Source organism: Carlito syrichta, unplaced genomic scaffold (assembly GCF_000164805.1).
Source record: "Carlito syrichta isolate Samal-C Ts95f unplaced genomic scaffold, Tarsius_syrichta-2.0.1 Scaffold317439, whole genome shotgun sequence".
Lineage (NCBI taxonomy): Eukaryota > Metazoa > Chordata > Mammalia > Primates > Tarsiidae > Carlito > Carlito syrichta.
This window is the reverse complement of record NW_007261535.1, coordinates 234,226-240,657: the sequence shown is the minus strand read 5'-3', so window position 1 is coordinate 240,657 and position 6,432 is coordinate 234,226. Positions and strand designations below refer to the sequence as shown.

Sequence of the window (6,432 nt, the reverse complement as noted above, 5' to 3'; positions counted from 1 at the left end):
CGCTTGTCCCGGGTGGGGCTTCCCCGCCGGGGCCGCGCGAGTGCGGTGCCAGCTGCAGAGTGGGGCGTGTCCGCCCCCGTGACGCCGACGAGTAGCCCGTCATTCTGGGGGACGGGAGGGGCGGCCTCCACGGATGGACACATCCCGCCGTCGAAGGCGGCACCCAGGCTCCAGGCTGTGCATGTGCGGGCCCCGTGGGCTGCGGGCGAGCTTGAGGCTGTGCGCGTGCGTCCCCAGTCCGGGCTTCAGGGAGGGAGGGAAGAAAGAAAAAAGAAGGGTGGGAGAGGGGAGGGACGCCTTCAGAGTGGCGGAGACGCTCGAGTCCGGCTTCCCAGACCCTAGGCTTGCCATGTGAGAGCCAGGCGTGAAGCTGGCCGTCTGGAAGCCCCGGGCCCTGACCCCGGAGCCTAATTCCAGAAGATGCCAGATAAGCTGGTTCCTGCACTGCAATGCGGTCCGGCCGGTCCTGCCGGTCTCCAGACCTGGAGTGCTTTGTTTTTCCATTTTGTCTTAAGGTTTCTGTAAAGAGCACGTGCCTATCTTACTATTTGTTTGTTTCTAAAGACACGGTCTGCTGTTACCCAGGCTGGAGTGCAATGGCGCCATCAACCTCCTGACCTCAAAAGATCCTCCCACCTCAGCCTCTCAAAGTGCTACATGGCAGGCATGAGCCACAGAGCCCAACCAGCCAGTGCCTATTTTTCAGAAAAGCTAAAGGAACAGAAACATCAGTTTGGTGATGCAATTGGTACTTGCGAAATAGCCTCAAGAATGAGAAAGGGTGGGGCAGTCGGGCATTGGCTTCCATCTGTTCGGGTCAGCACCTAGACCTGCACTTTGCAAGCAGCTGGTAGCAGGTGATCGATGGGTCGGGAGATCAGCGCGGAGTCTGGAGGCCCGTGTTTTGTAAAAGTTTTGTTTGTGTGTGTGGGCTCAAACAAATATATGAAGACATATTTCTTCAATCAAGACTGGCTGTGAGTTGGGGCAGGAATGGACTTGGAAGGAGGATGAAGGAATGTTCTGGGGTGATGGAAATGGTCTGTCCTGACAGAGGATTGGTTTACCCTGGTGTGCCTGGCTAACTTCTTGGAAATTAGAATGTTTTGAAACAATGTGTTTCTCATTGTGGGTACTGGACAAAACCTTTGAAAGGCCCTGGCACTGGACAGCCTCCAGCAGGGCCATTCAATCCTGAGGCATCTTTGTGAAAACGGTGTGGTGCCTGGACCTGGTGGGTCTCAGCCCTGCCACCCCTTGGCCAGGCACCCTGTGCAGGTTCTAACCTGCACAACTATGTGACAGCTTTGATTCTGGGGTCTCTTCTGCTGTAGTGTCCTGTTCGCTTCCAATCAAGGTGAGAATCCTGGCTTTTTTCAGGGTGGCAGAAAGTGATCTGTGGGTCCTTGTGGTACAGATTTCAAATAGAAGCCTGGTGTGCATTATAGTGGGAAGGCTTGCAAAATCTTAGCGCTGTAAGGGGAGCATAAGTTACAGGCACAGCCTCTTCTTGGGACCAGCTGCCATTAGGGGACCTTGTAAACCAGCATCATAGCCACCTATATGGCGGGGAGGGATCTGTGTTCCTCCCTGGAGACATGAGAGACCCACTCTGCCTCATGTTTAGAAATGAGGCAGCACCTCTCAGTCAGAGACAGCGGTGCTGACCACAAGCCTCTGTTTGATACCTAGTTCCCAGTGCCACCGTTTGGTCCTGCCCTGCCCCCTTAGATAAGGGGGCAGGACAGGAGACTGCTGGGAGACCTCTCAGAGCCTCCCAAACTCTAGGCAGGCTCCACTCGCGTTTCATTCCTCTGGCCTCCTGCCTACCTGCCAGCCTGAACCAGCTGGGCCAGGGGCCAAGGTCAGGCCCAGGTCATGAGGAACCACAGAGGCCACCTCAGGAGAGGGACTCCCCACCTGGCGGTGTGACTTCAGTGCACCACTGCCTGTCAGCATCCACCCCATGGGGTGGCTCCCAGGACCCTCAGGGGAAGGGGCCCGCTGTGAGGCATTGGCCAGTGCTGGGGCTGGCTGGTGAGCCCTGAGCGGCTAGGTGGCTCTGGGGTTGAGTCCCAGACGTCCAGCTTGTGGGGGCTTGTGGAGAGGAGCTGACTCTGCTGCAGTCTGGCCCCATGTGGGGTGCCAGTGGGTGGCGGCTGGCATCCACTTCTGGCACTGGTGGGAGGGTGTGGTTAGGACTTGGCTTCAGTGCCACCAAAGGCCAGCTGTGCACCAGGACGGGACAGACAGGCCCCTGCCCTCTAGCCATGTTCCTGTGAGGAGAGACAGACCAGTGAGCACAAGGTAACTTCAGATCAGAAAGGCCCAGGGGCCCGGGAGGCCACTCAGAGGAGGTGACATGAGCTGAGACCTGGGATGATGGAAGAAGCTGACAGGGACACCAGGGAAAGAGGCCAGTGTCAAAGGCCTTGCGGCTGGGACAGAAAGATGCCGCAGCTGAAGTACTAGGGGAGGCTGCCCCAACCCCAGAGCCAAGGCCGGGTGAGGGGGCGTTGTGGCTTCTCCCTGGTTGGGCCTGGCCAACCAGTGGACATGACCCACATCTCCCTGGTGAGTGTGTCTGCTGTGTCACTGCCCAGCGCTTGCTGGGCGTCTGTGGCCCTGACTCGGACTCTCGTCTCTGCAGTCAGTGGTGGCAGGGCTGGATCATCTCTAGGAAGGCACCCTTGCAGTCTGGTGCGTGGGAGGATTCGAACTCAGGCTGAGGGACTACTCTCCTCCTTTCCCACCCTTCCCCTCTTTCTTTTCCTCTCTCCTCTCCCTTCTCCCTCTCTCCTTTCCATCTCTCTCCTGTGTCTCTCTCCTGTGTCTCCTTCTCTCTGTCTCCTATATCTCTTCTCTCCTTTGTCACTTCTCTCTGTCTCTCCTCTCTTTCCTGTGTGTCTCTCCTCTGTCAACTCTCTCTCTTGTCTCTCTCTTATCTCTGTCTCTCCTCTCTCACCTGTGTATCTCTCCTCTCTGTCATCTCTCTCTTGTCTCTGTCTCTCCTCTCTTTCTCCAGTGTGTCTCACCTCTGTGTCACCTCTCTCATCTCTCTCATCTCTCCTCTCTCTCTTCTTTCTCATCTCTGTCTGTCTCACCTGTGTCTTCTTCTCTCTCTCTCTCCTATCTCTTGTTTTTGTCTCTCCCGTGTCTCTTTGTTTCCTGTATCTCTTTCCTGTGTTTCTCTGTCTTCTCTCTCTGTCTCTCATTTCTCTCCTTCTCTCTTGTCTCTCTGTCTCCTGTGTCTCTGTCTTTTCTCTCTTATCTCTGTCTCTCATCCCTCTCCTCTTGTCTCTGTCTCTCCCGTCTCTCTGTCTCTCATCTGTCTCCTCTCTTGTCTCTGTCTCTCCTGTGACTCTGTCTCTCTCCTGTGTCTCTCTCTCTCTTCTCTCGTCTGTCTCTGTCTCTCATCTCTCTCATCTCCCCAGCATGGCATCCTCAGGGCAGCTCTGGCTCCCTGGGTGACGTGACGCAGGTGACGGAACCTGGGAGGCCCGCAAGTCCCCACATCACCCTCCTGTCCCTTTGGAATGGTCCACCCAGGCCCCAGGGTGGAACTGGATGCTGCCTCTTGGTGAGCAAGGCCAAGACCACTTTGCAGCAGGAAGGGCTGTTGGGACCGGAAGCCTGCAAGAGAAGAGGTGAGGTAGCCGCTCACCCAGGCGGAGGTTTCCAGCCCTGACGACGCCCAGGCCAGTGTGCGGACCAGGTGCCAGATGTTCTGAGGATGCCACACAGAGCGGCCCGTCGGCCCACAGCCTCCAGGGCTCAGGTGCTGTACACATTCCCCTTCCTCGGATGAGGAAACACAACCAGGGAAGTCCAGCCACTTGCATCAGGCCACACAGCCTACAAGAAGCAGCAGAGCTGACTCACACCCCAGTCCCCCCTGGCCTGGCACCTCTGTCCTGGGCCAGCCTCTGGCTGCCTGGGCATCCCCTGGATGGGAGACTGGGTCTGTACCCCGCCAGCTCCTTGCGAGCCCATCAGCCTCATCTCTGCTGGCCGATCTGTTCTGATCTGGCTATGATTGGCACTCAACCGGGGCTGCTGAACCGAACCATGGCCAGGAACTGGCCTGGGGAACACCGTCTCTGCAGAGCAGCCCTGGCCCCAGGTCGGCCCCGCATCAGTGTGGCAGCTTGGCAGTCTGGTGCCATCCAGCCTGTGTCCCTGCGGCTGTGTGTGTCCACCCTCAGCACTCTTCTGCAGCGCCCACATCCGTCCAGGAAGAACCGTGGATCTGGCCCTGGCCACGCCATGACTCACCAGACCCCTTCTGCCTTTGCCCCTCCACCCTGTTCCTCCAGACTGCTTTGGCCCAGGGCCTTTGCACCTGCCGTCCCTCTGCTTGGAATGTTCTCCCAGCATTCCTTCACAAAGTCTTGTCTTTGAGGCCACCTCGATCTTCAACCTGTGCTCACCTCACTCAGGGTCCCATCCCTCCCTCCGTGTCTTTGTCATCTTGCAGCTTGCCAGGGGCCTGTGGCCTTTGCTCATTACATTTGATCCCTGGAGACATCAAGTTCCACAGCCGGGGCTTATCTGCTTTGGCTATGGCTAGGGTCAGTGTTTGCACACAGGAGGTTCGTGTGTGTTGAGTGAATCAGATGCAGGTTTGGGCCCACGTCTTCCTCCACGCTGGGGGAGGGGTGGGCAGGGGCCCTGGGTAACCCGGGCTGTGGGGATCACGCACTTAAAGTCCTAAGTTGGGTACGAAACTCCCAGGCCCACTGGCTTCCAGCCTGGTCCTCATCTCGAGAGTTTGTGGGTTTACTTTATTTATTTATTTATATAGAGTTGGAGTCTCACTCCATTGCCCAGGCTGAAGTGCAGTGGCACACTCACAGCCACCCCAGCCTCGACCTGCTGGGCTCTGGCGATCCTTCCGCCTCAGCCTTCCAAGTAGCCGGAAATTCAGGCACGCGCTGCCACGCCCGGCTGATTTTTTATTTATTGTAGAGACAAGTTCTTGCCAAGTTTGCTGGTCTCAAACCCACGAGCCACCAAGCCCGTCCTAGAGAGTCTGTGGTTTTAGACAATTTACTTCCTTAGAATATCTACTAGTCAGTTGGTTTGTAGAGATGAAGCCTCGTCATGTTGTCCAGACTGGTCTCAAACCTTGGGCTCAGGCAATCCTCTTGCCTTGGCCCCCAAAGTGCTGGGATTACTGACATGAGCCACTGTGCCCAGCCTGTACTACATAGATTTTTTCACATGTCAGTGTTGTTAGTTTCCAACATAGTAAATGTTGCTAAGCATCCCCCACAATAGAAGCCCTAGGTCCTGTGTGAGCTTTGGAGTGGAGAGGGGTCACAGCACGTGTGAGAACCACCGGTGTGGAGCAAAGTGAGGACCCAGGATGGGGAATGTTCTGTACCCCTGTCCCAGGGGGTCCATACCTGCCAGAGGGGAAAGCCACCTCCAGCCACATGCCCCAGTGGGTAAGGACACCAGGGCTGGAGAACTGGGGCTGCTCCCCCCGAGAGCCCACCCCCTTCCTTCCAGGAGGCCAGGCAGGAGCCAGCGCTGAGGGTGGAGTCAGGGCCCACCCTGGTGCGGCCTGTCAATCACCTGCAGCCCCAGGGGAGTTTGTCATAGTCATGGCTTTGACACTAGGGCTGGCCCGGCCTGGAGGCAGCACTTGGGTCCCAGCCAGGTTCAGACTGCACTTGGCTCCTGGCCCCAGCCAACCTTGGACTCCATCATGGATGGGACACGGGAGGGTGCAGAGGCTGCTGCTGTTGCCCAGGGGTCCCATGACCCATGTGGCATCCTTTCCAGCCTCAGTTTCCTTTTCTGTACTGAGGATCTTGGGGAGAGTGACCAGCCTTGTATGCTTGTCTCAGCAATGACAGACATCCCTGCTGTGGCCTGTCCTCACCAAGCATCTTCATGGGGCTGGGCTGGCTCTGTCCTGGTACAGCTCTGCCCACAGAATGCAGCGTGAGTCACCAGAGTGGTTCTGATCTTTTTAGGAGCTACATTTAAAAAGTGAAAAAAGGCTGGGCAGCCCAGTGGCTCATGCCTATAATCCCAGCACTTTGGGAGGCCAAGGTGAGAGGATTGCCTGGCCCATGGGTTTGAGACCCTCCTGGGCAACTTGGCGAGGCCTCATCTTTATAATAAATCAAAAACTTAGCTGGGCATGGTGGCGCATGCCTGTAGTTCCAGCTACTTGGAAGGCTGAGGTGGAAGGATTGCCTGAGCGCAGCAGGTTGAGGCTGTGGCCACCGTGAGCATGCCACTACACTCCCCCCTGTGCGACAGAGACCCTGACTCCAAAAAAAAATTAAGTGATGGTAATCTTAATAATTACTTCATTAAGTGCTTTTTAGTAAAAATGTATTCTACTAGCCGGGCTCAGTAGCTCAGCCTGTAATCTCGCGCCTTTGGGAGGCTGAGGTGAGTGGATTGCCTGAGCCC

At 56.6% G+C, this 6,432-nt stretch overlaps 1 protein-coding gene across 1 annotated transcript in view; it reads right to left on the bottom strand.

Moving 5' to 3' along the window:
- Positions 1 to 6,432, bottom strand: part of CDT1 (chromatin licensing and DNA replication factor 1) — a 38,018-nt gene that overhangs the window by 6,893 nt on the left and 24,693 nt on the right. The window lies entirely within an intron of this gene.